Below are 27,517 nucleotides of genomic sequence, written 5' to 3'. Positions count from 1 at the left end.
ACGGTGGCTCTGGGTACAATGAGTCACCTTCGTCTGTTACAAATTGATGCGTCCACTTTATGGCAGAAGAGTGGTCTTGTTTTAAGCATAAGACTGTGTTGGGAGGTCTGGATTTTATTCAGTCACTTCCACGAGCTTCCTGGGATCTTGAAACCATTTTAATCTCTATTCCTCAGTTTTTCCATCTGTAAAATGGAGATAAATGACCTAAAGAGGCTTAATTCATTAATGTTTAGAAAATGCTTTGTCGCTTTGTAGAAGGGCTGGGAGGTGGTGGTGGGTTAGGTTTTTTGTTTTCCAGTGCACTTCACCACCCTTCCTATTTTTCAGCAGTCTGATTTGTGAGCTCAGTACCGTAACATGGTGCTCATTTCTATATAGCTTTATGGCCAAATTCTGCTCTCAGATATGCAGGCACAACTCTAGGTGAAATTTGTGAGTTTTGTTTGGGTATCTGAGGTCAGGATTTAGCACTTGGATTGTGACTTCTTCATAGAGTTCAGGGGCTTAATCTGGGAGCTTTTCTTGGCTTCTTTGTGTAATGCTGATGGCCATTGTTGAAGGCCTGTTTAAACTATAAAGCTACCAAGTTTCAAAGTAACCTGCAAAAACATATGAGAACTGAGGTGTGTAATTTCTCAGCCCTTAATTGAATAAGTACAGGGACTGGAACCGTCACAGAGATTTTTCCTGAACTGTTGGTCAATGATTTGAACTAAAAAGGTATAAATACCTATATTTTAAGACCATTTTCTGATCATCTAGTCCTGTGGCTCTCAAAACTTTTTGTATTGGTGACACCTTTCATACAGCAAGTTTCTGAATGCAGCCCCCCCTATAAACTAAAAACAGGGTTTTTTAATTTTATTTAATTTAACAGGGGCTCAGGCTGCCAGCTCCACTCCTGGCAGGACTGACACTTTGTGACCCCCAGGTAATAACCTTGTGACCCCCAGGGGGTTGCAATCCCCAGTTTGAGAACCCTTGATCTAGACTGATCACCTCCATAACGCAGAATAAAAACAGAGTTTTAAACGGTCTGATTAAAAATCCCTTCCCTTCTCAGTCACACTTAGGTTATATGCGCTTTTGGTACTTGTGATGTTTTTCTGTTGCCTTTAGAGTCTTCCAGGAAAGTTGGGGTAGCATGAGCTGAATTTCTAGTGTAAAAATACAGGCAAAAGGGAGGAAAAATTGTCTGTGGTAGAGTGGAGGAAGGGTATGGAAATAGCCTCTCAGTCTCCTTTACACATAATAAACAAGGAGACACAATTGTTTCCTTTGCAGATCACCTTTAATTGGGGCCCTGTGTATTCCGTTGCAGAATTCACCCCTTGCTGCAGAATTATGCTCCAGAATTTCCACTTTAAATGTAAAGAATATTTCTAGCCTTTTGGCTGCAAAGAGAACCTTGAAAATTTTAACTGTATCACAAATATATTCCTGAGTTTCCATGTAGCCTGAAACATCAGGTGTCAACTGCCCTTTTCATTAAAGGGTTGTTAACTCTGAAACTTAAAAATGACAGCTGCATGTTGAAAACTGAAACTGTGGGGACAGTATAAAATGAAACTAAATATCACAGAGGTTGCAGCACTGACTATATTTATTTTTTATATTTAATGCATTAAGATTCTCCATTAAATATGTATCTGAATCTTCCTCAGAACTCCCAGCAACAGTAACCGCAGAATGTAGGGACCTTGCTTTAGAACATAGATCTGTTTTACTGTGAAGTGAACGAGGTCTTGCTTTGAGCAGCTGTGACTGGCCAGGCTATAGCATGGTTTGGTTCAGCTTGTGCAGATAGGGACAAATGTTATTACCATATTAAAACAGTGTATTAGCCCTGGTGAAGACCCAGTCTGAAGCATGGCGTGTAGCTTTTTAAACAACTGTCTGTATCACAGTTTGGCTTCATTCAAACAAATGCCATGCTATAACTTGGTTTTGGCACAGCCAAATTAAATTACTGTCAAACTAGGTTATTCTGCCTACAAAATGGGCCTTTCTGTGAGTGTGTTCCTTCTCAGTGACATTCAGTACTCTTAGTGTGAGTGGAGGCTGTTTTGCTATTGAAAGCCTTGTCATAGTTTCTTAGCACTATATATGCTATAACTTTTTTGTCCCATTCATGCTACAAACAAAACACAATCATCGTGTAGCATGGACGGAATTAGCATGGTCTAGGTTTACTTGCTGGCACGGTTAGAATAGTCTCTGAGACCTTGGGAAAACCAAATACCACAGAACTACTCTACAGTTTTTCAGCAGTACATGAAATCGCAATGTCCAAAATTAAAAACCTAAAGCCATGTAAATGTAAACGAATAAAGTGTGAGAGGGAGCATGGGCTGGGAGTCTTGAGACTAATGTTCTGTTCCTGGCTTTGCCACTGAACTGCTGTGTGACCTTGGGGAAGTGCCTTCACCTGTCTTTTACCAATAGTTGCACAGCGCCTAATGCAATGGGTCCCTGAGCTCGATTGATGTTATGATGTCATGATGTTAACAGAAAACCTCTTCTTGCTGAAGCAGAACTGTGGTTCTGAGCAGAATTGTCCACTTTGATTTGATTTGAGATGAACTTTTATGGAACCGTCAGAAAACAGGAAAAGTGCAATATGTCTGTAACTGTGTGTGCTTTATTGGAGATATGTACATTAAATTGGCATTCTTTTCAGATCTCCAGAATACCAATTTCTGTGAGGAGCACCAAACAGAGCAAATTAACAGAAACACATGGACCATTAAGTCTTCCAAAAATGAGCAAATTCATACCTTTCTACTGGAACCCAGAGTGTCTTGAAAAAGGTAAGGAGTTAATTTTGTTTGCTCTCTAGGGCAGGTGAGGTCTTCAACCCTTTAGGGTCTTGATCATGCAGAGTGATTAGGGTAGGTAGACCTTTACATCAGTGCAGAATGCCTTTGGCTTTCTGAAGGAGTGCATGCTGAAGACAAATATGGACTTAGGATCCCCTATTTTGAAAATCTTAGCCAGCATTCTCCACTTCCTGTCTTCTAAATGTTTGCATGCTATTTAAACAGTGGCAACATCTTGCCTAAGAAATAGCTGCGTGTTAGTGATGGATAAAGACTCACAGCTCATTGGGATCTGTGGCAGGGCACTGCTGGGGGAGCCTCAGTCAGCTCCTGCCACTCCAGTCCCCATCAAGGGAAATGGATTGGGGCTGGGTAAATAACCTAGGTTTGCATAATCACTGACTGCACCTGCGAGCCTCAGTAGACAGGAGCTATAAGGCTGGAAGGAAGTGAGTGGAAGGGGGGCGGAGACCAGCAGAGATGGGAGGCAGAAGCCTGCTACTCTGTTGCTGACCAGGCCTGTGTTAGGTCATGCCATTGTAAATAGTAGGAAACTGGTGGTGGGAAATATCCACAAATAAAGAGCCTAGATGTTGCACCAGCTTGGAACCTCCCTGAGTCTGGGAGGGCCAAAGGGCTGGATATGCAGGGCGCAATGGGCACCCTGTTACAGGATCTTTCAGACTGAATGCTGTTAAATAAATGTTAGCTTTGTCCCCCATCCTCTGGTAGTATTATGAAGGGCTTTGAGCTCTGCCGATGAAAAATACTATGTAAGTGCTAAGCATTTTCATTTATTATTTAATTCTTGTCTCTGTGAGGCTACTATTGTTTGAGGATGGGACCAGGAACAATGCTAGCCTGTTTGCTTCCTTGATCCTGATGTACTTGTTCTTTCAGGTCACATTGAGCTGTGGCCACATCTTCATTCTCCCGCTTGCTAGTGTTAGGGAAAGCAGGGCTAGAAACATCACTCTCTGTTCTGGGAGTCATAGGATTTGGACCTTCATTGCCACATAAATCAGAGAGAGTTGTTTGAGGCTTGCTGCTTCTCTCTCTGCCCTACCTTCTGCAGAGGCCAGGGTGGTGGTGCTTTTCCCTCCAGAATCCTTGTGAGTGACGGGTGTTTCAAATGTCACTGGGTCTCAGTTGAGGGGAGGAGGGAGCCATCTCCCAAGTGCCCTGTAGCTCTATCTGGTGTGAGAAGCCATTGGATATATTTAGACCCCATGTTAAGCTCAGCATTTCCTAGTCCGATTGGGCGAGCTGAGTGCCAGTGCTCTATTGTGTTGCCCAGCCTGGAATTCTTGATCTTTTTTCACCTCATGGTATTGAAGTTCCTCAAGAGACTTTTACACACTTGCCCACCAGTCAAAGAACCTGCTCCTGCTGGGGACTGGTCCTCCTGAAGCTCATGGAACCTCTGTTTGAGCCTCTCTTGGATGTTCCTTTCACCACTCTGAAGTTGGTCTTCCTGGTGGCTGACACTTCAGCCACAAGAGTGAGTGAACTTCTGGTGCTTATGGCCCAATCCCCTATATGACATTCCACAAGGACAAGGTGGTGCTAAGATCTCACCTGAAGTTCACAACTAAGGTGGTCTTGGAATTTCATTTGAGCCAGTCAGTCTGCCTGTTTTGTTACTGAAACCACACTAGATGCTGGGAGAAAAGAAGCTATAGCTCTTGGTGTTACCAGGACTTGGCTTTTTATTATATTGACAGGACCAAACCGGTTAGAATATTGTCCCTTCTGTTTATTGCCACAACTAGATGTTATAAATGTCCATGCATCTCGCTGTAGAGAACATGGAAATGAGTAACGCAGCATATCTCGCTGTGTGCCTGGCATGCTGCATCCACTGAATATCACTCCAACAGAGCTCAATCAACATCCTCTGCCTGCTTCAGGAATGTGCCAATATCTGAAATCTGTAATGTGGAGAAACCCACTGACCCTTGTCAAACACCATGCCTTGGACTTAGCTAGCAGGTCAGATGCCACATTCATGAGAGCTGTACTTCAGTTACTGTTGGATGCAGCTGGAATGCTTCATTTCCTGCGATCCTGAGAGGATGCTGCCTTCCAGTCACTTCCAGTGGGATCCACAATCACTCATGCCGAAAGAGGAAAAAATGTTGACTTACCCTCTGCAGTAACTGTGGTTCTTAGAGATATTGTAGTCAATGTGGATCCCATGTCCCACCTCAATCCCTGAGTCCTCAGGTACCATGGGTTTCAAATTGCAAGGGAACTGAGGGAGGGTCACAGGTGCCCTGCTGTTACATGCACCTATAGTGCAAACCACAGTGATGACAGCATCTCAAAGAACCAGTTTTACTGTAGTACAAGTAGGGTGCCGTGTCTGTCACAGAGGTCACGGATTCCATGACTTCTGCAGCAGCCAGTGTGGCTGACCCCAGGGCTGCCTGAGCAGCTGGCTCTGGAACCAGCTGCTTCGGCAGCCTTGGGGACAGCCACACTGCCGCTGCTATAGCGGCTCTGCAGCCAGCTGCGTGGGCGGTCTCGCAGCCAGCCACACAGGCCACTGCTCTGGTGGCCCCAAGGAGCTGGCTCCGGGGACCACCAGAGCAGCTGGCAGTGGTACTGACCCTGGGGCAACCCCCTCCTGGCGGTGGCCAGAGCATTGGCTACTCTTTCCCCCCCCCCCCCCGTGGAGCACTCCAACTTTTGGCAGCACCTGTTGTTCCCCTCCCAGGGTGTCCTTCCTCCCCTGGATGCCCTTCCCCTCCCCCCCCAGGGCACCCTCCCCCTCATGTCAGTGGTGGCTCCCCCCCATCCCCGGCGCTCCCTCCCCCCGGGAAGCGGTCCCCCCCAGGATCCCCCTTAGGTGGGGCTGGAGCAGCAGCAGGCCCCCATGGGTTCCCTCCCCCACAGTGGGGCCCCGGCTTTCCCCCTGCAGCGCTCCCCCTCCCACCTCCCCCAGCCCCAAGATTCAACCATGGACAGGTCATGGGGCCCTGATTTTTTTTTTTTTCCTGTGACCTGTCCATGGCTTTTACTAAAAATACCCAATTAAATTGTAGCCTTAAATATAAATTTTAACCTTTTTGGTCCCCTCCACCTCCAACCACCACTTGTGTTTTGCCATACAAACAGAAGCAAAGGAATATGTACTTAAGCACAGTACCATTACTGTTGAACTTTGCCTCTGCTGGAATTCCCCTGTTATTTCAGGCATATCTATTTGTGGGGTTTCGGTAGAACCTGGTTTCATGTGACATAATCATTGAAGCATATCACTGCGTATCTGTGTACCTTGACCTTTGGATTTTTTTCCCAAGGGAATGCACAAATACAGTAACTCACAGCAAGTATTTAAAAAATGAGACTGAATCATGTTTACAGAAAAGTCTTTGTATGGATATATTTTTTGTAGTGAGAGCTTGTGGTGAAGAACTGGAAATAAAACTGTATCCGTTGCTGGCTGTAGTATTTTTGAGTTCTCTGAATGGAAAAAATGGCCAACTACTTCTTGTATTGTGTCTCCACTCTTGTAAAGTGTGTGTTCAAATAAATAAGAGACTTTTTGGTTCTCAGAGTTGGGGGGGGGGGGATATGAAATGTTCTCAACAATGCCAGTTAATGTTAAACTTAAAGTTGCATAAGTGTTCCCATTTTAAAAGTCTTTCACTTGTGTGTAGCTTTCAAAAGTGTTTTACCATTTGTGTTTAATATTGGCCATGTTTTCTCTCACTGTGTGACTTCTTGATGGCTTTGGGCTAGCCACTGTCTCAGTTTCCCCTTCTTGGGCTCCTGATAACTTCAGCATTGGCTTTAAGGTGTTGAGTGACACCTTCTTGTGGGGGCTGGTTTATTAACAAAGTTCAAAAGAAAACGCAAGAACTCTTCCCCAGCCTTCCTAGCTGCCTCACAACCCTTGGTGCAAGGTTCTTAGTCCTGTCCCTGCTGAGGCTTTCTACTAAGCAGACCTGCTCTCTATCAAGTAGCAGTTCCTAACAGGGCTTCCTACCTGGAGTCTCCTCTCTTATCTCTGGCTCTCCACAGGCTTTCGTCTTTTCACCTCAAAAGGCCTGATTTAGCCACATGAACTTCTTGTAACTTAGCTCATTCTCTCTGCCTGTAATTGTGTTACAGGTAGGGCTGGACTCATCTCCCCTTAAAGAGGCCAGCCTCCCTGTGCACTGTGCCTTTTGGTTTTGGGTGACAATCTATTTTGATTTGGCTGAATTTTGTAAGGCTTTATAAGACCTCCTTGGTGCACATGCCATGATTTCTATTCATAACAAGTATCTTACTAACTACAACAGTGTTCCAATCTGCACTCCGCCTACAAGCTCAAGGTAGCCCAGTGAAAATTCTTTTTATTGTGCATGACCATGTGTATGGAGTTTGAGCTGTGAAGGTGTTCATGAAACTAGGCAGGATGCTGATTGAGAGCACTGAAGATGGGAGGTTATAATGGAAGCATTTAGGCCTCTTTATAACTTCCATTACACGCTCCAGCTGGAAGTTAATATCTGTATATTTCTATTAAAATTCTTTGCTAGAAGAACAATGAGGTTGGCAATTTAAGTGTGCACTGTTCTGGAAACATCAGTCTTAATGGTATAGGCATAACTGACCCATTGTGCATATGAATTATTATACAGTCTCTAAAGACATGATTCCATATCATTTTTCCCGCAGGACGCCTGCCTCTTTGAGCTGCTTGGACAGTGAATGAAACTGGGTTATGTACTGACTAAATCCCATCTTCATTCAGTAGAGGTGATTGGCCTCCTGTGAGTGATGCAATGACCACATATTGATCAGTGATGATAAAATACTGAACAGGAGCTACGTTCATTGAGTACCAGCCTACCTGTGCAGTGAATAAGACATGGTTGCTGTGTGGAAAATGGCATGTGCTCATGTATTTTGAGACTGTATTGTAATGCGTATGTGTACAGGGCAGAGGTGAACATTAATATCCCCATTAACTTGGCATTTCCTGTCTAGTGGGTAGCATGCCAGGCCACGATTTGTCAGCTGCTCCTCTCTAGACACCTGCTTTCCTCATCTGCCATCTTTCTCTGGAGGGCTGTGATCAGCAACAGATTGTGTAAAGAAAGTTGCCCTGTGACACCAAGAGTGCTAGGAAATCAAAACACTATTTTTTGACACTGTTGAAAAAGTCAGAGCTGCACCACGGACGACTAGCATCCCACTGCATTGGTGGTGACAGGTACATAGGCTTTGCAAGTGGTTCTCACCCCCAGCCATCAGTGCTGAAAAGGAATCTAAACCAAAGCTTGTAGATAGGTGTGTTTAATGGCCAAATTAACCATTTAATTGGCTCTTTGAAGGTTGATTTTAGTTGTCCTGGTTAAGAGGTTGTGTTTATCACGTTCGCGCAATCTCCTTTTAGTGTTCCGAGTACTCCTTATACTTGATGGCATATAGACAATGCACTCCCTGCTTCTTAGCAAGCACATCACAGTGTACTTATCTGTACTTCACAATTTGCCAGGTTGTTCTTTATGTGAGTTAAAAGCTTAAGCCCCTTAATGAGCTAAATCTGTTATGTGGAGGGTTTCCAGTATGCTGGACAGGTTTAAACAGGTTCAGTAGAGTTTGTAGCCAGTCACTTTGAAAATTGCTAAGACATTCCTCTTAGGCTCTTGCACTGTGAGCTAAGCTATGCTTTCCCAGTTTGTTTTGACACTTGCTTGTCAGTTCAGTAGTTGTAGCACTGAGTGAGCTAGAAGCCACTATCCTAATAGATTAATAAAACTATACTTATAGCAGGAATAGGTGAGTTAGAGCTGCTTGAGTTTTATTTAAAGTCAAGAGGGGGAGTGTGTGACCCTTCCCTTTAATCAGCCGATTGGCAAGTATTACTTTAACGGGAAGTGTCATGGGGATGGCCTTTTAAATGCAGAGTTGTCCCCTTCTGGTGGCAGAGCAGGAGTGGATGCAAGAGGGAAAGCTGCTCCAAGTGGGTTTCTGCTCTGTCTTCAGTTACATGGTAGTGGTGCATTTGTTTTAGATTGGGGCAATGGGTTAATTTCTAGGCATGTACATCGTTTTTCCTGTTTAAAGTCCTTTTAAGACTGTTGTTAATGCGGAATAGCTTGTGTGGACCCCAAAAATTTGTCTGTGGAACTGATTTCTGCAAGCTTCAGCATCTCTCTCTGCCCCTTCCATTAAAGGGAAAGAGTCTGGGAGGCCCTGCAAGGGTTAGTTCAAAAACCCTTGTTACATATTAGACAGTTGTGTGTGCCCTGGGGTTCACGCACAGTGTGACAGAGGTCTATAAAATCATGACTGGTGTGGAGAAAGTAAATAAGGAAGTGTTATTTACTCCTTCTCATAACACAAGAACAAGGGATCACCAAATGAAATTAATAGGCAGCAGGCTTACAACAAACAAAAGAAAGTATTTCTTCACACAATGCACAGTCAGCCTGTGGAACTCCTTGCCAGAGGATGTTGTGAAGGCCAAGACTATAACAGGGTTCAAAAGAGAACTAGATAAGCTCAAGGAGGATAGGTCCATCAATGACTGTTAGCCATGATGGGCAGGGATACCCATCCCTAGCCTCTGTGTGCTAGAAGCTGAGAATGGACGACAAGGATGGATCATTTGATGATTTCCTGTTCTGTTCATTCCCTCTGAAGCACCTGGTGTTGGCCACTGTCAGAAGACAGGATACTGGGCTAGATGGACCTTTGGTCTAACCCAGTATGACTGTTCTTATCTTATGTTCACTGGCTCACTCCTGCTGGAGCAATACAAAGGGCCAAACTCTCAAAGCATCTGAAATGTAAAACTTTCTTGTAATTTACCTTATTCTCTGTAAGCGTATAGTCTTTTTGATGGAAATTCCCTCCTATACAGTTCCTGAGATGGTATTAATCAAGGTGTTAATTTTCCTTATTGTGTAGGGGGTGGCGGGGGACAAGTGTTTTGATAGTCATTTTGGGGTGACTCTTGATAAAGTTCAATTCTGTTTCTTATGAGTTTGTTTTTAAGACAAGGCAAAACCAGAGGAGAGGAAAGAGAGTGTAACAGATGTCTGTTTCTTGTTCAGCTGCTGGGAAACAACAAGCACAGTATATGGTCTTATTAGCCCTTCAGCACTTGGCAAAACTTTTACCAGTATCAGGCTGCTTGAGGCACTACTATTCGGAGCTTTCTTTTTCATTACAGCAGTGTTACAAGGATGGGTTTATCTTGGCTGAGACAGACTTTTACTAGATAGACAGCAAAAAAGAAACAGAAGTTGTACAATTGGGAAGTTAAAATCACCCTAGGGAAGGGTTGGCAGCAGGTTCACATGCCAGGTGTTGTTCAGGATTCATTCAAACCTAATAGATGGAGGTGATTATCATCTGACTCCTTCTCCTCTAGTCAGGACGTCTTTCAGGATCATGCCCAGTGGTATGATGGGTGCATTCCTTGGTCACAGCAGTTGGTGTTGATAGCAGTGATGATGAAGTTCACTTCCTCTCCTTCAGTTTAGGACCTTTTAACTATCCAGTCCCCAATCAAGTTGCTAAGTGACGGGCCCCCCCGCCTTGTCTAGAAAGGGGTGGCAATATCAGCCATCAAAAATAATATTTATTATTTGTACTGTCATGGACATGGACCAGGACCCCATTGTGCAAATACGGAACAAAAAGAATTTTGCCAAAGAATGCAAAAGAATTTGCATTCTAAGTATAAGGCAAGAAACAACAGATGGACTGGGAGTAGAGAACGATGATGAGACAATATTGGTTAGCATGACAGGCTGTCTCTCTGCACATCAGTGGCCTAACCATTCTCAAGTTTTTTGGAGGCAACTGAAAAAAGATACTGAGGTGGATTTGCAGATGTTTACAGGGAGCTTCTTTCAAGCCTGCAGGATAACAAGAAGCTGGCATCATTGGCTGACTGGATGGGGGAGTCAACATCTTGATAATGAGTGATGAGTAACATGTGGTTTGGCCATGAAAAGCCTTGATAGTGAGGAAAAATAGCTTGTGTTTGATGCAGTAGAGAAGAGGGAGCCAGTGCAGGGATGCAGGGACAGGGCGGACATGGCCGAAGTGATGGGGTAGGAAAATGATCCTTGCACCAACATTCTGAATGGATATGAGCAGGCAAGATTGCATTTGTCAAGGGCAGAGAGAATATTGCTGTAGTAACTGAGCTGTGAGATGAGAGCCTGGACAAGAGTTTTAGCTGTGTGGCGGGATAAGAGACTATGTCTTAGAGATGTTATTTGGAAAGAATCTGCAAACATTAGATTTACCCTCAGGGATGGCTCCAGGCACCAACTTATCAAGCAGGTGCTTGCGGCGGCAACTCCGGAGCAGGGCGGCACTTTCAGGTATTCCACGGCAATTCGGCAGAGGGTCCCTCACTCCCGCTTGGAGCGAAGGACCTCCCACTGAATTGCCGCAGGTTGTGATCACGGCTTTTTTTTTTTTAAATTTTGTTTGCTGCTTGGGGCGGCGAAACCCCTGGAGCCGGCCCTGTTTGCCCTGGATCTGCGGATCTAGAGAGACTTCCAAGTGAAAGATGATACCCAGGTTATGTGGGCCTGTGAGGTAGATTCGATGGTAGTTGAATTTGTGTTTTGTGAATGACATTATCCAGAGATAAGGTGTAGAGGGAGAAGAGAAGGTGATCAAGGACAGAATACTGTGGAACGCCCTCGGAAAGTTAGAGGGCAAGAGGAGGATCCTCTGAAGAACACGCTGAAGCAGCAATTAAAGAGGTGTGAGGAGAACAAGGAGAGGATAGGTTAATGGAAACCAAGGGGAGGAGTGTGGTCAGTGGTGGCTGTCCGGTCACAGAGGATGAGACTGGAGTATTGGGTCTGAGCTTTGTCTATGAAGAGGTCATTAGAGATTTTGGCGAGAGCAGTTTCAGTGGAGTGCAAAGGATGTTTGATGGATTGTACAAGCAGAACTCCAAACAGCGATGTAGACAACATATTTAATGAGCCTAGAGATAGGGTGGTAGTTGGAGAGGCAAGTGGGGTCCAGGGTGGTGGTTATTTTTTAAGATAGGAGACACTAAATCAGGAGTAGGCAACCTATAGCACAGGTGCCGATGGCGGCACACGAGCTGATTTTCAGTGGCACTCAGACTGCCCGGGTCCTGGCCACTGGTCTGGGGGGCTCTGCATTTTAATTTAATTTTAAATGAAGCTTCTTAAACATTTTAAAAAGCCTTATTTACTTTACATACAACAGTAGTTTAGTTATATATTATAGAGTTATAGAAAGAGACCTTCTAAAAATGTTAACGTGTATTACCGGCACGCAAAACCTTAAATTAGAGTGAATAAATGAAGATTCGGCACAGCACTTCTGAAAGGTTGCCGATCCCTGCACTAAATCATGCTTGTATTATGAGGAGAGTGAGCAGTTAGGGAGAGGAGTGAGGGTATGAGAGTGGGTATAAGGGAGATTAGAAGATGGGATAGGGTCACTGTGGCAAATAGAGGACTTAGAAGAAGACAGCAGATGAGAAATTTCTGCATGTGTGACAAGGAAGTAAGAGGAGAAGGGGGAATCGTACATGTGCCAAGGAAGGAAGATCGTGTGATATTTAGGCACATTTCTCTTGAAAGAAATTGGCTAGAGCCTATGCAAAGAAAAAAGTGGAGGCAGGAGAGAGGGAGGATTTGAGGAGTGAATCAAAGATGTCTAAAAGGTGGCTGGGACTGAAGACATGGGATTCAATTAAGTTGGAGAAGAAGAGTTGTTAGCTAGGAAGATGGCAGAGCTGAAGGAGGAGTGAACAACATTATAATGGAGTAAATCAGCCTGGACATGAGATTTCTACCAGAGATGCTCCGGCAGTGCACCACCTTCTCGTGTCATTTTACCGCCTTCTTGATTTGTTGCTATAGCAATTTTATGACTTTACCAGAATCCCTGGAAACCCCTTATCTGTTCTTTTAGTTTAAACATGTTTTGTTTGTACTAGTTTCTTTGGCTACATCTTTAACTTATTTTAGCAGTAGTTTTATATAACAGATGAACTGAACTTTTGTTACTTTCATCTGTTTTTAACAACTCAGTGTGATGGGCTGGACCCCTTGGGAAGCCACCTGATGTGCTGAGATACCACTGAGTCTACCTGTTCTGCCAGCATGGGCTCCCTTTAACCTGTTCTGCCGAGCCAGGCTCTTAAAAGCTCCTCTAACACACACACAGGCAGGGCCACACCCAGCTGCAGATCAGCTCTGGGAAGGCTCATCTTAAGGGACTTGCTTCAGCACTCAGATGTCCACCTCCTTTGGAGTGCAGACCCAAAGATATATTATGAAATTTGCCCCTTCCCTCAGTGTGGAGGGGGGATGCACACTTCTTCTCCCCCAGTTAGAAATTACAGAAATTGGGTTTAATAATAAACTAAACAAATTTTATTAACTATAAAAGGCAGGCTTTAAGTGGTAAAAGAGGTAACAAACAGAACAAAGCAGATTACTAAACAAATTAAATCAAGCATGCAAACTAAGCTAGTTTCACTAAAGAAATTGGTTACAAATAATATTTCTCACTGTAGATATTGTTGCAGGCAGGTTGCAAAGTTTCTGTGGTTCAGAGTTCCAGTTATATTTCTTTTCAGACTAGACCCCTGTTTCAGTCTGGATTCCCTGCTTGCTTTCCCTTCAGGTGGCTTTTGCCATCTTTCTTCTTGGACAGACAGGCCATGGAGAGGAAGAGTCCTGCTTGCCTTCCTCCCCACCCTTAAATAGGATTTACATAAGGTGGGACTCCTTTGTTTCCCAAACTTGACCCTCCCCTTTCCCTTACAGTGGAGAGTTACAAGAAGTCCCAGATAATGTTTTAGTATCAGGTGACAAGACTACCTGACGCTGTAGTATCAGTGTCCATGAGTCAGTGGCAGTATGGAGTGTCCACAGGAAGGCAAAGTCCATTGTCCTCACTGATGGGTCATCCGCCCTGTCTGGCTTTTCCATTGTTATTCCTGAATCATAGAATATCAGGGTTGGAAGTGACCTCAGGAGGTCATCCAGTCCAACCCCCTGCTCAGTTTTCTAAGCAGGACCAATCCCCAACTAAATCATCCCAGCCAGGGCTTTGTCAAGCCTGACCTTAAAAACCTCTAAGGAGGGAGATTCCACCATCTCCCTAGGTAACCCATTCCAGTGCTTCACCACCCTCCTAGTGAAAAAGTTTTTTCCTAATATCCAGCCTAAACCTCCCCCACTGCAACTTGAGACCATTACTCCTTTTCCTGTCATCTGTTACCACTGAGAACAGTCTAGATCCATCCTCTTTGGAACCCCCTTTCAGGTAGTTGAAAGCAGCTATCAAATCCCCCCTCATTCTTCTCTTCTGCAGACTAAACAATCCCAGTTCCCTCAGCCTCTCCTCATAAATCATGTGCTCCAGCGCCCTAATCATTTTTGTTGCCCTCCGCTTGGCTCTTCCCAGTTTTTCCACATCCTCCTTGTAGTGTGGGGCCCAAAAGTGGACACAGTACTCCAAATGAGGCCTACCAATGTCTAATAGGGGAATGATCATGTCCCTCGATCTGCTGGCAATGCCCCTACTTATATAGCCCATAATGCCATTAGTCTTCTTGGCAACAAGGGCACACTGTTGACTCATATCCAGCTTCTTGTCCACTGTAACCCCTAGGTCCTTTTCTGCAGAATTGCTTCCTAGCCATTCGGTCCCTAGTCTGTAGCAGTGCATGAGATTCTTCCATCCTAAGTGCAGGACTCTGCACTTGTCCTTGTTGAATCTCATCAGATTTCTTTATTTCCCAATCCTCTAAGTTGTCTCAGTCCCTCTGTATCCTATCTCTACCCTCCAGCATATCTACCACTCCTCCCAGTTTAGTGTCAACTGCAAACTTGTCCACACCATCCTCCAGATCATTAATGAAGATATTGAACAAAACAGGCCCCAGGACCGACCCTTGGGGCACTCTGCTTGATACGGGCTGCCAGCTAGACATGGAGCCATTGATCACTACCCATTGAGCCCGACGATCTAGCCACCTTATAGTCCATTCATCCAGCCCATATTTCTTTAACTTGCCAGCAAGAATACTGTGGGAGACCGTATCAAAAGCTTTGCTAAAGTCAAGGAATAACACGTCCACTGCTTTCCTCATGCACAGAGCCAGTTATCTCATCATAGAAGGCAGTTAGGTTGGTCAGGCATGACTTGCCCTTGGTGGATCCATGCTGACTTCTCCTGATCACTTTCCTCTCCTCTAAGTGCTTCAGAATTGATTCTTTGAGGACCTGCTTCATGATTTTTCCAGGGACTGAGGTGAGGCTGACTGTCCTGTAGTTCCCCAGATCCTCCTCCTTCCTGAAGTGTTAGCAGTGGACATCACCCAAAGTAGCATAGTTGAAATACAGAATCATAGTCAATATTCCTTACTTCAGGTAGAGAAATGATACAGGCATACAAATAGGATAATCGCATTCAGTAAATCATAACCTTTCTAATGATATCTCACATGAGCCATCTTGCATAAAGTATATCTGTTGTCATATTCATCTCATAAGCATATTTTCATAAAAGATATGGAATAACATGTCACGCTTGGGTCACAGGCCTTTGCACACCAGCAGCCTTTGAATGCTGTTTCATTTCCCATCTCATTTCTATATACATTCTCCTCCTGTGGTTCTCCATGGGCATTTCCTTTCCTTGTGTATGCCTGCCATGCTGCTCTTGATCAGCAAGTGGCTTGCAGCACTCCTCTCTCCTTGCTCATCCTCCAGGCCTCCACTCACCTCCTCTTCTCTTTCCAATCCTAGAGTGATCTTATTCTTCAGTGTCTTCCTAAGCCAGTTGAGCCTATATCTGAGGCACCATCTTTTGAACTCTGCTGGTATACAGCCTTCATCCTACTGTTTTGTCTGGTGTGCTGTAGCACCATTTTAAAAGGAAACGAACAGTTAATAAGTATATTAAAAGCTAATATACTTCCTTCTTGTGTTTTTTTTAAATGTTATTTAAGAAAATAAGGATGCCTTATGCAGCTGTGTGTTTTTTCCTAAGTTCTTTTAGTTTTGCCCATGTTCTTTCGCATCGTTTCATCCCATCAGCTGAAGAGCTTCAAGGTGGGAACACACAGTGTAATGATAAATATATTTATCCTGCTATGGATCTTCTTTGTTGAACAATTTTTAACTCATGGTGACAAACCTTCCTTGCTGGGTATATCTGAACCAATAGCTTCTTTTCCAGTCTTTTTGCCTCCACAGAATAGAGCAGATGTTTCCTCCTCTGTACTTTGACAGAACTCCTGCAGAGAATCCTTTCTTAGTGAAATGAATTTCCCCTTGATTTTTTTTATGGCAATTTTCCCTCTCTCCTGGGGTGATTATGGAGAAACTGAACTGAGTGGCCTGGAGAGGGGCTTTTATGTAGCCATATCTGCAAGTAATGCGTTCTATTAGGTAGGAAACTCTGTCCCATCCTCATGGATGATTACCTGACCTCAGATATTCATGCCTTTGTCACCTCCCATCTTGACTACAGCAGTGTGATATACCCAAGCATGAAGACTTCAGCATTTAGGAAACTCCAGCTAGTACAAAATGCTGCCGCACATCTCCTTAGCTACATGGGTTACTATGAGAACATCAAATCCATCCCACTCCCTGTAGAATAGTCAAGTTTAAGGCCTTGGTCCTTATTTTCAAGACATTCAGTGGCCTGGAGCCAGGATATTAAAAGAGGCTTAAAGCTCTGGGATAAGGACAGTGGTTGATATTTCTGCTCCTCAGGTGCAATGGCACATTGGGCTCCTCTGTGCAGCAGAAAGCTTTTTCAGGGTCTGGTTCGCAGCTGTGGAACAAATTCTTTCAGGAAGTAAGAACCATCCCAAACCTCCCCGCTTTTCACTCCAAGTGCAAGGTGCACTTCCTTGAGCTGCCTTCCATAATATAAACACAGAGCAATGTTGACATTTAAAAATCCCCCAATAACAAAAAAGTGTGTGTGTGTGTGGGCGGGGGGTGCATGGCAGACTGTGGATTGGGAAGAACATTTGTGCCCTTGAATGAAGTTATATCTGCCCTTTTAAAAATCACTAACATACAAACCTAGATAATTCTTCCTCTATGCCCTGAGCCTGCAAATCAGCCCTTGTCAGTATGTTTTAAAAAAAACAAACCCTCCACCCTCATCCCCAGCATTCCTGGTGGAGAAAGTCCCTCCTCCTCCTGCTGAACCAGCATGGCTGCCATCTGTGCTGCCATGTCTTGGTATTAGGGCTCCATAAACAGATCCTGAGATTTCAGCAAGGCCTTATGAATCTTCTCCATCCCCACAAAAAACAAAACAAAAAACAATGACACTAGCTAAGTGGTAGGTCTCAAAATATAATTGTAAATGGGGAAACGTTATTGAGCGGGTGTGTTTCTTGTTGGGTCCTGCAGGAATTAGTCCTTGGTCTAACGCTAATTAACATTTTTATTAATGAACTAGAAGAAAACATAAAAATCAACGCTGATAAAGTTTGCAGATGACACACAAATTGGGGGAGTGGTACATAAAGAAAAGGATAGGTCACTGATTACAGAGCAATTGCTTGGTAAACTGGGTGCAAGCGAACAATATATACATCTAGGAACAAAAGAATGTAGGCCATTCTTCCAGGATGGGCAACTCTATCCTGGGAATCAATGATTCTGAAAAAAATTTAGGGTCATGGTGAACAGGAATGCCTCGTTCAATGCTGTGGCAAAAGGGATAATGCGATTCTGGGATGCATAAACAGAGAAATCTTGAGTAGGAGTAGAGCGGTTAATTTGCCTCTGTATTTGGCACTGGGGTGACTGCTGCTGGAATCCTGTGTCCAGTACTGGTGCCCACAAGTCAAGAAGGATATTGATAAATTTGTAGAGGGTTCAGAGAAGAATCACAAGAATGAAGAAAGGATTAGAAAACATTCCTTATAGCGAACCAGGGATCACTCAATGAAATTTAATAGGCAGCAGGTTTAAAACAAACAGAAGGAAGTACTTCTTCACACAACATACAGTTAAACAATGGGACTTGTTGCCAGAGGATGTTGTGAAGGCAAAAGTATGTCTGGGTTTAAAAAAGAATTAGGTAAGTTCATGGAGGAGATATCCATTAATGGCTATCAGCTAAGATGGTCAAGGATGCAACTGCCTGCTCTGGGTGTCTCAAAGCCTCTGACTGCCAGATGCTTGGACTGAACGGCAGTGGATGGATCTCTTGGTAATTGCCCTGTTTGTTCATTCTCTCTGAAGCATCTGGTCTTGTCCGGTGTCGGAAGACAGGATACTGGACTACTGGTCTGGCCAGTCGTATATTCTTATGTTCTTATGGGAAATAACTGACTAGGAAGGAGTACTGCAGAAAAGGATCTGGGGGTTATAGTGGATCACAAACTAAATAAGAGTCCACGATATAGTACTGTTGCAAACAAATGAACATCAACCCGCTGATAGTCTAAAGTCAACAGAATGCTTCACCAAGAGGATGTGCCTTAGTTCACCTCCTAAAGATCAACAAAGTCAGAGTTGGGTGGACTGTTGGAGAAAGTAGGTTCTGCAGATAGAATCCCTGAGAACCCAAGTGTCCCTATCCAGATATTTTCAGCAGACCCTTTCTATTCATTAATTTTATCTGGATTAAAAAATACTTTTACATCAGTTAAGCACCCTAAAATGTAATGGATAATGAACTCTGCTTAAGGACCGAGTCCAGCACGCACTGAAATCAGTGGAAGGACTCCCATTAATTTCAGTGAGAGTTGTATCAGGCACTAAATGCATACTTAAAAAATAAATAAATAAAGAGGCTGGCATGGAACTCTGTTGTAAGACTGGTGGTGATGGTGACACAGTTACACTGCCATGCTGGATTAGAGTTCAGGATTTCATCTTAGTACCTGGGTTGGCAGAAGCTGGGAATGCAGCAAACACAGCAAGCTCCTCCCTTGGAAGGAAGCATTTCATGTTGCTTCCTCCTAATGGTAGCTAAAGCCATCTTCAAGGGTGGGGCTCATTGCCTTTGAAGAGAGCTGTATATTGCTTTTCTCAGAAGGACTCTGCAGAATAAGGTCTTGGAATGTGGGGAAAAGCGAGGGGATCCTGAAAACTTTTATAAGGACCCACCCTAAGGGGAAGAAAGACTTCTGGGATTCACAGGCGTGCTCTGTATTTTCTTTGCATCTCTCACTCTGCAAATGTGTTGAACTCGACCTTTGAGAAGTTACTGATAAGCTGTTATCAGCTAGGAGTTAAAATAACAAACCCTCCCACCTTGCTCAGTTAGATAGAAACTCCCCAGGCCAAATTAATGTGTACAAATGTTATACCAATCCAGGCACGACAGCCTGGCTGAGGACAAAGTTTACTCTGTGAAGAAATCAGCAGCAGCTGGTAGTTTCACACTGTTTATGCAGCCTGTCCCTGTACTGTAAGTATTTCTTTTTACATAGAATATTTCGTTTGGAACTGAATGTGGTATTGTGAATATGAAATTACGTTCATAGTCTTGTTAGAAAGATAGGCTCATTAAGGGATCTAAAACTGAACGCAGGAGAAATCGTAGCCTTGTTTGAAGTCATTGGCAGCAACCCCATTGACTTAGGTAGGGCCAGGATTTCACCAAAGATTATTTGTCTCATGTGACTCTTTTAATTTCCCATTCCTTTAAGTCATGTTTTCAGGGGACAGTATTTTAACCCAGACCGTAATAACAGTTCTGAAGATATTTTATTAGGACAAGTAATGCTAGAGTGAAAGAATTTCTTTTAATTCCAAAAGAGAATTAAAAAAAAAATGCAGTTAGTCAGCAAGTGTGTTGCATTGGCCTCTATAGGATTTTTTTTTTTTTGTTCCAGTCTGTAGAGCTTGGAATTAACCCAAATGTTAGTTCATGACATTGTTTACTGTATACGCACATTGTAAACAAATTTATATTTATTAAATATCTTAATAAAGTATATGCATTTGTTCAAAACTCAATCCTGTGAGTTGTTGAGTACATTTAACTCCCACTAGCTTGAATGGGCATTGGAGATTCTCAGCACCTTGCTGGAATGAGGCCTAAAAGAGGCATGTGTAAAGTAAAGGGTAAACCATAAAACAGAAGCATTGGTAGACTGGGGAGCAGGTTTAACTGACACGCCGGTACAAGTGATGAAGACTCTGATATCTGCTCTGCTGTAGGATGCCTGGGGTTCCTAACCAAGAATCAGACCAGTTCTGGACTGAATGTTTAAAATCTGTACTAGAAAAACATTGATGTTTATGTAAAAAAATTCTAATGGTATGTTGCCACTTTCTGGCATTTATATCCTCCACTGTTTATAGTCTACTGCTCTTAATTTTGTATATGCCTGGGCTTTCTTTTAACTGCATTTAGAACTATACTGAAATTATCCATCATTTGTTCCTTATTATTATAATGCTTTTATTTAATTTAACATTAGTCTTGCTTTTGTATTTTTGTTTCATCTCTGTGGATTTACATTTTGTGGAGCAGGAAAATAAAGTTTGATTTATATACTCCATTTTCCCTCTTGAGACATTTAAGAGTATGGTGTACTGTAATCACCTGTTCTTTCCATCGATTAACAACTTTTTTCTTTTTCATTCAGATTCTTGACATTATTAGATAAATATCAGTGTAGCTTTTTATATTTAAAATAATTTGTTACAGACCTTTCTAAAATTCCACCTAATCCAAATGAGCCCATTAAAATATCGTAGTATACATTCTGAGTATTTTACTCTAATTTTCATTTTCAGGAAACTCCATTTGCAAACTCCTCATTGCAGTTAATACAGTAACCCAAATTATAATGATACCATCTCATAATAACTTTTTATAATTCTTCATAAGTACAATTCTTTCCAGCTAGAGTAGATACGCTACTGTAGGAAGTGTAATCAGGTTTATTTCAGGCCCTGTCTACACTGGCAAGTTTGTGCACAGTAGGGCAGCTTTGAGCGCTGTAAATCCCAAGGTGTACATACTGCCAAGCCACTTAGTGTGCAGTAACTGCACAGATGCAGCGCTCTAAAAAAACCACCCGGATGAGAGGCGTAGAGCTTTCTGCGTCGGGGCTACAGCACTGTGGTGCCAGTGTCGATACCATGGTGACCACAGCATTGCAATTGGGCTCCTGGAGGTGCCCCACAATGCCTGTTCTCATCTCTCTGGCCATTGGTTTGAACTCTTCTGCCCTGCCCTGCTCTCAGGTGACCAACTGTCAGCCCCACCCCATATATTCCTTTGCAAATTTGAAAGTCCCCTTCCTGTTTGCTCAGTGATGCGTGGAGTGGTCTCAACACATCTTTCCGGGTGGCCATGCCTGCTCCACGCACCAGGTGGTGCTCCGCTTGGAGCAATGCCGAGCTGCTGGACCTCATGGGCATTTGGGGAGAGGAGGCAGAGCAGTCACAGCTGCGCTCCAGCAGTTGGAATGATACCACCTTCGGACAGATTTCCAGATGCATGATAGAAAGGGACCATGACCGGGACACATTGCAGTGTAGGGTAAAAGTGAAGGAGCTGCAGAACACCTACCACAAGGCACAGGAGGCAAATCGCCGCTCTGATGCTGCGCCCATGAGCTGCCGATTCTACAAAGAGCTGGACACAATATTCGGTGGTGAGTCCATCTCCACTGCGAAGGACCCTGTTGGCTTGCGTGCCAGTCAAGAGTGGACCGAGCCAGGAGGAGGCAATCTTGGATGAAGAGGGGGAGGGGGACCCCGAGGCAGAGGATGACTCAGAGGCCAGAGATGCATGCAGTCAGAAGCTCTTTTCTATCCTGGAGGAGCCTAGCCAGTCACAGCAGTCGGAGCTTGGCAAAGCACAAACAGGAGAGGAGACCCCTAGTAAGTGAATGTGATTTTGGAAATTGCTGAAGCGAGTTTTTGGGGGCAGGAGGGTTGCAGAAAGTGGGCTTGTCTCCCACCTCATGCCTAGCCTGAGCAGCGGAACAGGCTGTTGATGCACTCCTTCACTTGATGGGAATCTCCATCAGAGATCTCCAGGAAACTCTCGTGAAAATATTGGGCAATCTGCTGCTGCAGGTTCCTCGACAGAGCTGCTTTGTTTCTTGCCCCATTAACTGTAACTTTCCCGCACCACGATGGGTGGGGGAACCATTGCTGCACACAGGCAAGCCGCATCAGGGCTGCCCAGAGGGAGGGGCAATTTGCCCCGGGCCCTGCAGGGACCCCCACGAGAATATAATATTCTATAGTATTGCAACTTTTATTTTTATGGAAGGGGCCCCCGAAATTGCTTTGCCCCAGGCCCCCTGAATCCTCTGGGTGGCCTTGAGCCACATAGGTGCCAGGGCGGAAGCCACAGGCTTAGGAAAGACCATCCCTTGATTCCCTGCTCACCCTCAGCAGCGAGATGTCTTCCATAATGATCACCTCCTGTGGAAAGTGTGATTATCAGGCCCCACCTACTGTGCTGGCTCTCCTCAAGTGCCCAAGAGCCACCAGGGCCGGCTTTAGGCCAATTCAACCAATTCCCCTGGATTGGGTCCCGCCCCTAAGAAGGCCCCGCACCCAAGCCCCAATACTGTGTACTGGCAAGAGCCGGTGCGCTGTACCGGGGTGGCCTGGCTTCCCTAGGGGCAATTTAAAGGGCCTGGGGATCCCAGCAGGGACAGAAGCTCCAGGCCCTTTAAATTGTCACCAGAGCCCCACTGCTGGAGCCCTGGGGGCTATTTTAAAAGTCCGGGGCTCCCATTGCTTCTACCGCACTGGCCCTTTAAATAGCCACCGAAGCCACATCGCTTCCCCAGGGTTCCCACGGCTATTTCAAGGGCCGGGGCGGTAGAAGCAGGGGAGCCCCAGGCCCTTTAAATAGCCCCTGAGCCCTAGGCTATTGCTGCTACCCTCGTGGGGGAGGGAGGAGGAGGGGGTACTCACCGTACAGGGTGGGCTGTATCCTCTGTATCTTCAGCTCCTTCCCGCAGCCAGCCCCTGCTGCACCCCCTGCCCGCACTAGCCCCGCACCTCTTGCCCTGCGTGCACCAGCTCCTGTCTGCAGCCAACCCCACACCCCGTGCCGGCAGCCAGCCCGTCTCCAGCCAGCCCTGCACCCCCTCCCTGCCTGCAGCCAGCCCCACATCCCCTGCCCACAGCCAGCCTGTCTCCGGCCAGCCCCTGCCGCACCCCCTGCTCTGCCCGCACCAGTCCCGCACCCCCTGCCCTGTCTCGAGCCAACCCCTGCCGCACCCCCCTCCTGAAGCCAGCCAGTCCTGCACTCCTCTGTCTCCAGCCCTGTCAACCCATGCCACACACCCCTGAGGCCCTGCCTGAAGCCAGCCAGACCACCCCACACACCCGTCTCCAGCCAGCCCTGCAGCCCTTGCCCTGCCTGCAGCCAGACCCTACCTCCAGTCAGCCCCTGTCCTGCCTCCAGCCTGCCTCATGTCCACTGGTACCCTGCAGTTTCCAGGGCAGTAACTGCACACCTGCTTCAATGAGGGGGGCTGAGAGCAGCTGGGACCCACACATATGCACACTGTAGGGTGACCAGAAAGCAAGTGTGAAAAATCGGGACGGGGGTGGGGAGTAATAGGAGCCTATATAAGAAAAAGACCACAAAATCAGGACTGTGCCTATAAAATCGGGACATCTGGTCACCCTAGCACACCCCCAGGGAGTGGCGGGGAGCCAGGGAGTGGCAGGGACCCACACATGTAAAACGGAGCTCATTTCTAGTTCAGGCCCACCTTTTTAAAAAAGAACTTTAGGTAGGGTTAACATACATCTGTATTTTCCCGGACATGTCAGGCTTTTTGGTTCTTCATCCGGGAGGAAAATACGGACGTATGGTAACCCTATTGGTACAAAAAATACATACTGTGGTACATCCCTTAAATCAGAACTTTTTAATAGGGAACCAGTTGAGAATGAATGGCTTTTTTTTTTACATGTTTTTTCTTTTTTTTAAGTTATCCCTGCCGGGGCCCTGCCAAAAATGTTTGAATTGGGCCCCGCACTTCTTAAAGCTGGCCCTGAGAGCCACGTGCCCAGTGTGCAGCAGGGTCCAGGAACAGTGATTTACCCTGCCCCTGTGGCTACTCACCATTTTGGGGGTCTTGTGGCTCGTGTGTGCTTGCCTGGGGTCAGCCAGTTAGTGACAGGTGTGTGAGTACTGGCTGTGTTTTAAAGCACTGAAACAGTGTTGTCTGTGTTGCAAACAATACTGCTTCTGTAAAATGTTGCATTTGAACTTCACAGAGATGACCTTGGGAGCCCAGTCTCCCTCTTTGTTTTCGATGGCAGAATGGCTGCGCAGAATTAGAAAGTTCCAAGAAGAGCTAAGGAGGACTTTATGCGTGAGGTTATGATGCACTCCGCCACCGAGAAAAAAGAATGAAAGGAGTGGTGGAACAGCGAGAAGAGGGACCAAAAGGAGAACGTGGCACACCAGAAACAAGCCTCGGAGTGGCTCTTAACAGTTATGGAGCACCAAGCGGATACACTCCAGGCGATACTAGCTCTTCAAACCGAGTAGCTCCGTGCCCATCATCCCCTGCAACCTCTGTCGCAAAACTCTTTCCCATGCACTCTTTCCTTCCACACCCCCAGCCCCCCAACACACACCACCAGCACAGTGTTATCAACCTCCTGGCTCCACTCTCTACCCACAGCATTCCACTCCTCCCTCCTCACAGTCAAGCAATGTGGACTCCCACTACCCACTGCACTCAACACCCATCCCTCTGCAGTTTGGCCCTGCTGAAGTACAGCACCCATTGCTTTATACTCCAAAGGAGAAGGTTGGTTGTGATCCCTGGACATACACAAATCTGTTGCCGTCTAGGGACCCCTCCTCCTCTTGAGACCTTCCCTTCTGTCATCCCCCATCACCCTCCTTGCTGATTATTTTTTTCATTTGACTCTCTCCTCTGGTTGTTTGCTTTCAAACAAACACAATTCTTTTATTGAAAGACATCTTTATTCTATGAAGTGAAGCAAAAAAGAGCACTGCAAAGCAACATATAATTATGTAAACGTCCCTTTTTGCATCATGTGCACCAATTACCTCCTAGCATTACAAACACTGCAATCTCAAGCATAGCAACAAATATTAGTGGCTTTCAGCTTCAAATTGCTGCCTCAAAGCATCCCTGATCCTTATGGCCCTGTGCTGCGCCCCTCTAATAGTCCTGGTCTCTGGCTATTCAAACTCAGCCTCCAGGTGTTGAACCTCTGCGATCCAGCCCTGAGTGAAGCCTTCACCCTTCCCTTCACAAATATTATGGAGCGTACAGCACATGGCTAATAAGCATAGGAATATTGTCATTGGCCATGTCCAGCTTCCCATAGAGGCATCGCCAGCAGGCTTTTAAACAGCCAAATGCACACTCCACAGTAGTCATGCACTTGTTCAGCCTATTGTAGAACTGCTGCTTGCTGCTGTCAAGTTGCCACATGTACGGCTTCATAAGCCGTGGCATTAAGGGGTAGGTGGGGTCTCCCAGGATCACAATGGGCATTTCAGCTTCCCCTACGGTGATCTTCTCATCAGGGAAGAAAGTCCCTGCTTGGAGCTTCTTGAGCAGGCTAGTGTTCCGAAAGATGCATGCTTCATGCACCTTTCTGGACCAGCCTGCATTAATGTCTGTGTAACGCCCATGGTCATTCACAAGCGCCTGGAGAACAATCGAGAAATACCCCTTGTAATTAATTACTCGGTGGCTAGGTGGTCTGGTGCCAGAATTGGAATGTGCGTGCCATCGATTGCCCCTCTGCAGTTAGGGAAGCCCATCTGTGCAAAGCCATCCACAATGTCACGCATTTTGCCTAGAGTCACGGTCTTTCGGAGCAGGATGCGATTAATGGCCCTGCACACTTCCATCAACACAACTCCAACGGTTGACTTTCCCACTCTGAACTGGTTAGCGACCTATCGGTAGCAGTCTGGAGTAGCTAGCTTCCACAGTGCAATCGCCACATACTTCTCCAACAGCAGGGCAACTCTCATTCTGGTGTCCTTGCGCCGCAGGGCTGGGGCAAGCTCATCACACAGTCCCATGAATGTGCCTTTCCTCATCCGAAAGTTCTGCAGCCACTGTTTGCATCCCAGACATGCATCATGATGTAATCCCATCACTCAGTGCTTGTTTCCCGATTGCAAAAGCGGCATTCCACTGTGGTCAGCACCTCCGTGAATGCCACAAGCAATCTCCTGTCATAGCTAGTATGCGTGACGAGATCAATGTTGCACTCCTCTTGCCTTTGTAGTTTAAGGAATAACTCCACTGCCACTCGTGACGTATTGGTCAGTGTGAGCAGCTTACTGGTCAACAGCGCGGGATCCATTCCTGCAGCCCAAAAGAGGCAGGGTAGGGTGTGCGGTACACAAACCGTTGAAAGATGGCACCAAATGTGGATGGAAGCACAGGGATTGCTGGGATGCGAAACAATGCATCACGGGGCATTGGGACAAGATCCAGGATGCCCTGCAACCCCTTCCGCCTTCCCACAAGTCTTATTGACAAAAGAGAAAGAGATGCCCTGTGGGAGAGCTGCTCAGAGTGCACTTCTCCAAATAGTGCCACAAGTGTGAACACACTATTGTGCAGGAAGCGGTCAGTGTGAACACATAACAGCAGTTTTCCTTTGGTGCTTTCTGAGAGGTGCTGTAACTTGGCAAGTTTCGACGTACCCTCAGTAATGCTTCTTCTGTCTTTCTACAATTTTTTTTTAAATTACCGATAGTATGAGATAAAGCCCATAATGACCTCTGTGGTTGATAATCTCCATTGAGTGGCAAATTGTCCACATTTTCAAGGAGCTCACATACATACTATTGTCTCGTTAACTTGTCTCATCTGCTTGTTGTATCCATTCTTTGTCACTCATTTTATACTTGAGTGTGAATTAAAACTGATATAGTTATTTTGGTGCAAGTCTGTGTGTGATCACTCAATCTAAGTCAGTTTATTGCTGACTGCAGCCAATTTTACTCCAAAATAGGAGTATCCATAAACAGACTTGCACCAAAATAATTACATTTTAATCATACCTTTTGTTATGTCAGGCATGTGTGGGACCATGAATCTTTTGGATCTAGACTGTTCTCAGTGGTGACAGATGACAGAACAAAGAGTAATAGTCTCAAGTTGCAATGGGTGAGGTTGTCCCTAATATCCAACCTAAACTTTTTCACGAGGAGGGTGGTGAAGCACTGGAATGGGTTACCTAGGGAGGTGGTGGAATCTGCCTCTTAGCGTTTGGTTGGGCAACTCCCACCTTTTCATTATCTCTGTATGTGTGTGTGTATATATATCTCCTTACTATATGTTCCATTCTGTGCATCCGATGAAGTGGGCTGTAGCCCAAGAAAGCTTGTGTTTGTTAGTCTCTAAGGTGCCACAAGTATTTCCTTAGAGGTTTTTAAGGTCAGGCTTGACAAAGCCCTGGCTGGGATGATTTAGTTGGGGATTGGTCCTGCTTTGAACAAGGGTTTGGACTAGATGACCTCCTGAGATCCCTTCCAACCGTGATATTTCTTATATATAGTTGTCTGTAGGGCTCCATTGTTGAAGCTGATTGTGGTGTCCAGGAAGTTTACTACTAGTGTGAGAGTGTTCTAAAGAGGGTAGTGGATGTCTGGTGGTTGTTGAAGTTGTGATGGAAATCTATGAGGGAGTTTAAATCCTGTGTCCAGGGGATGAAAACATCATTGAAATATCTTGGGCA

The 27,517-nt window shown here is 45.3% G+C and overlaps 1 protein-coding gene across 2 annotated transcripts in view; it reads left to right on the top strand.

Annotated features, from left to right (window-relative positions):
• The window catches only part of MAP3K13 (mitogen-activated protein kinase kinase kinase 13), a 144,113-nt gene that overhangs the window by 4,175 nt on the left and 112,421 nt on the right, over positions 1-27,517 (top strand). For both annotated transcript variants that reach the window (XM_050965399.1, XM_050965398.1), the window contains exon 2: positions 2,684-2,813. The gene's annotated coding sequence lies outside the window, so the exon portion shown is untranslated. The remainder of the gene's footprint in view (positions 1-2,683; positions 2,814-27,517) is intronic.

Source organism: Gopherus flavomarginatus, chromosome 8, assembly GCF_025201925.1.
Source record: "Gopherus flavomarginatus isolate rGopFla2 chromosome 8, rGopFla2.mat.asm, whole genome shotgun sequence".
NCBI classification, from domain to species: Eukaryota; Metazoa; Chordata; order Testudines; family Testudinidae; genus Gopherus; species Gopherus flavomarginatus.
The sequence above is the reverse complement of the archived record's forward strand: the minus strand, read 5'-3'. Positions and strand labels throughout refer to the sequence as shown.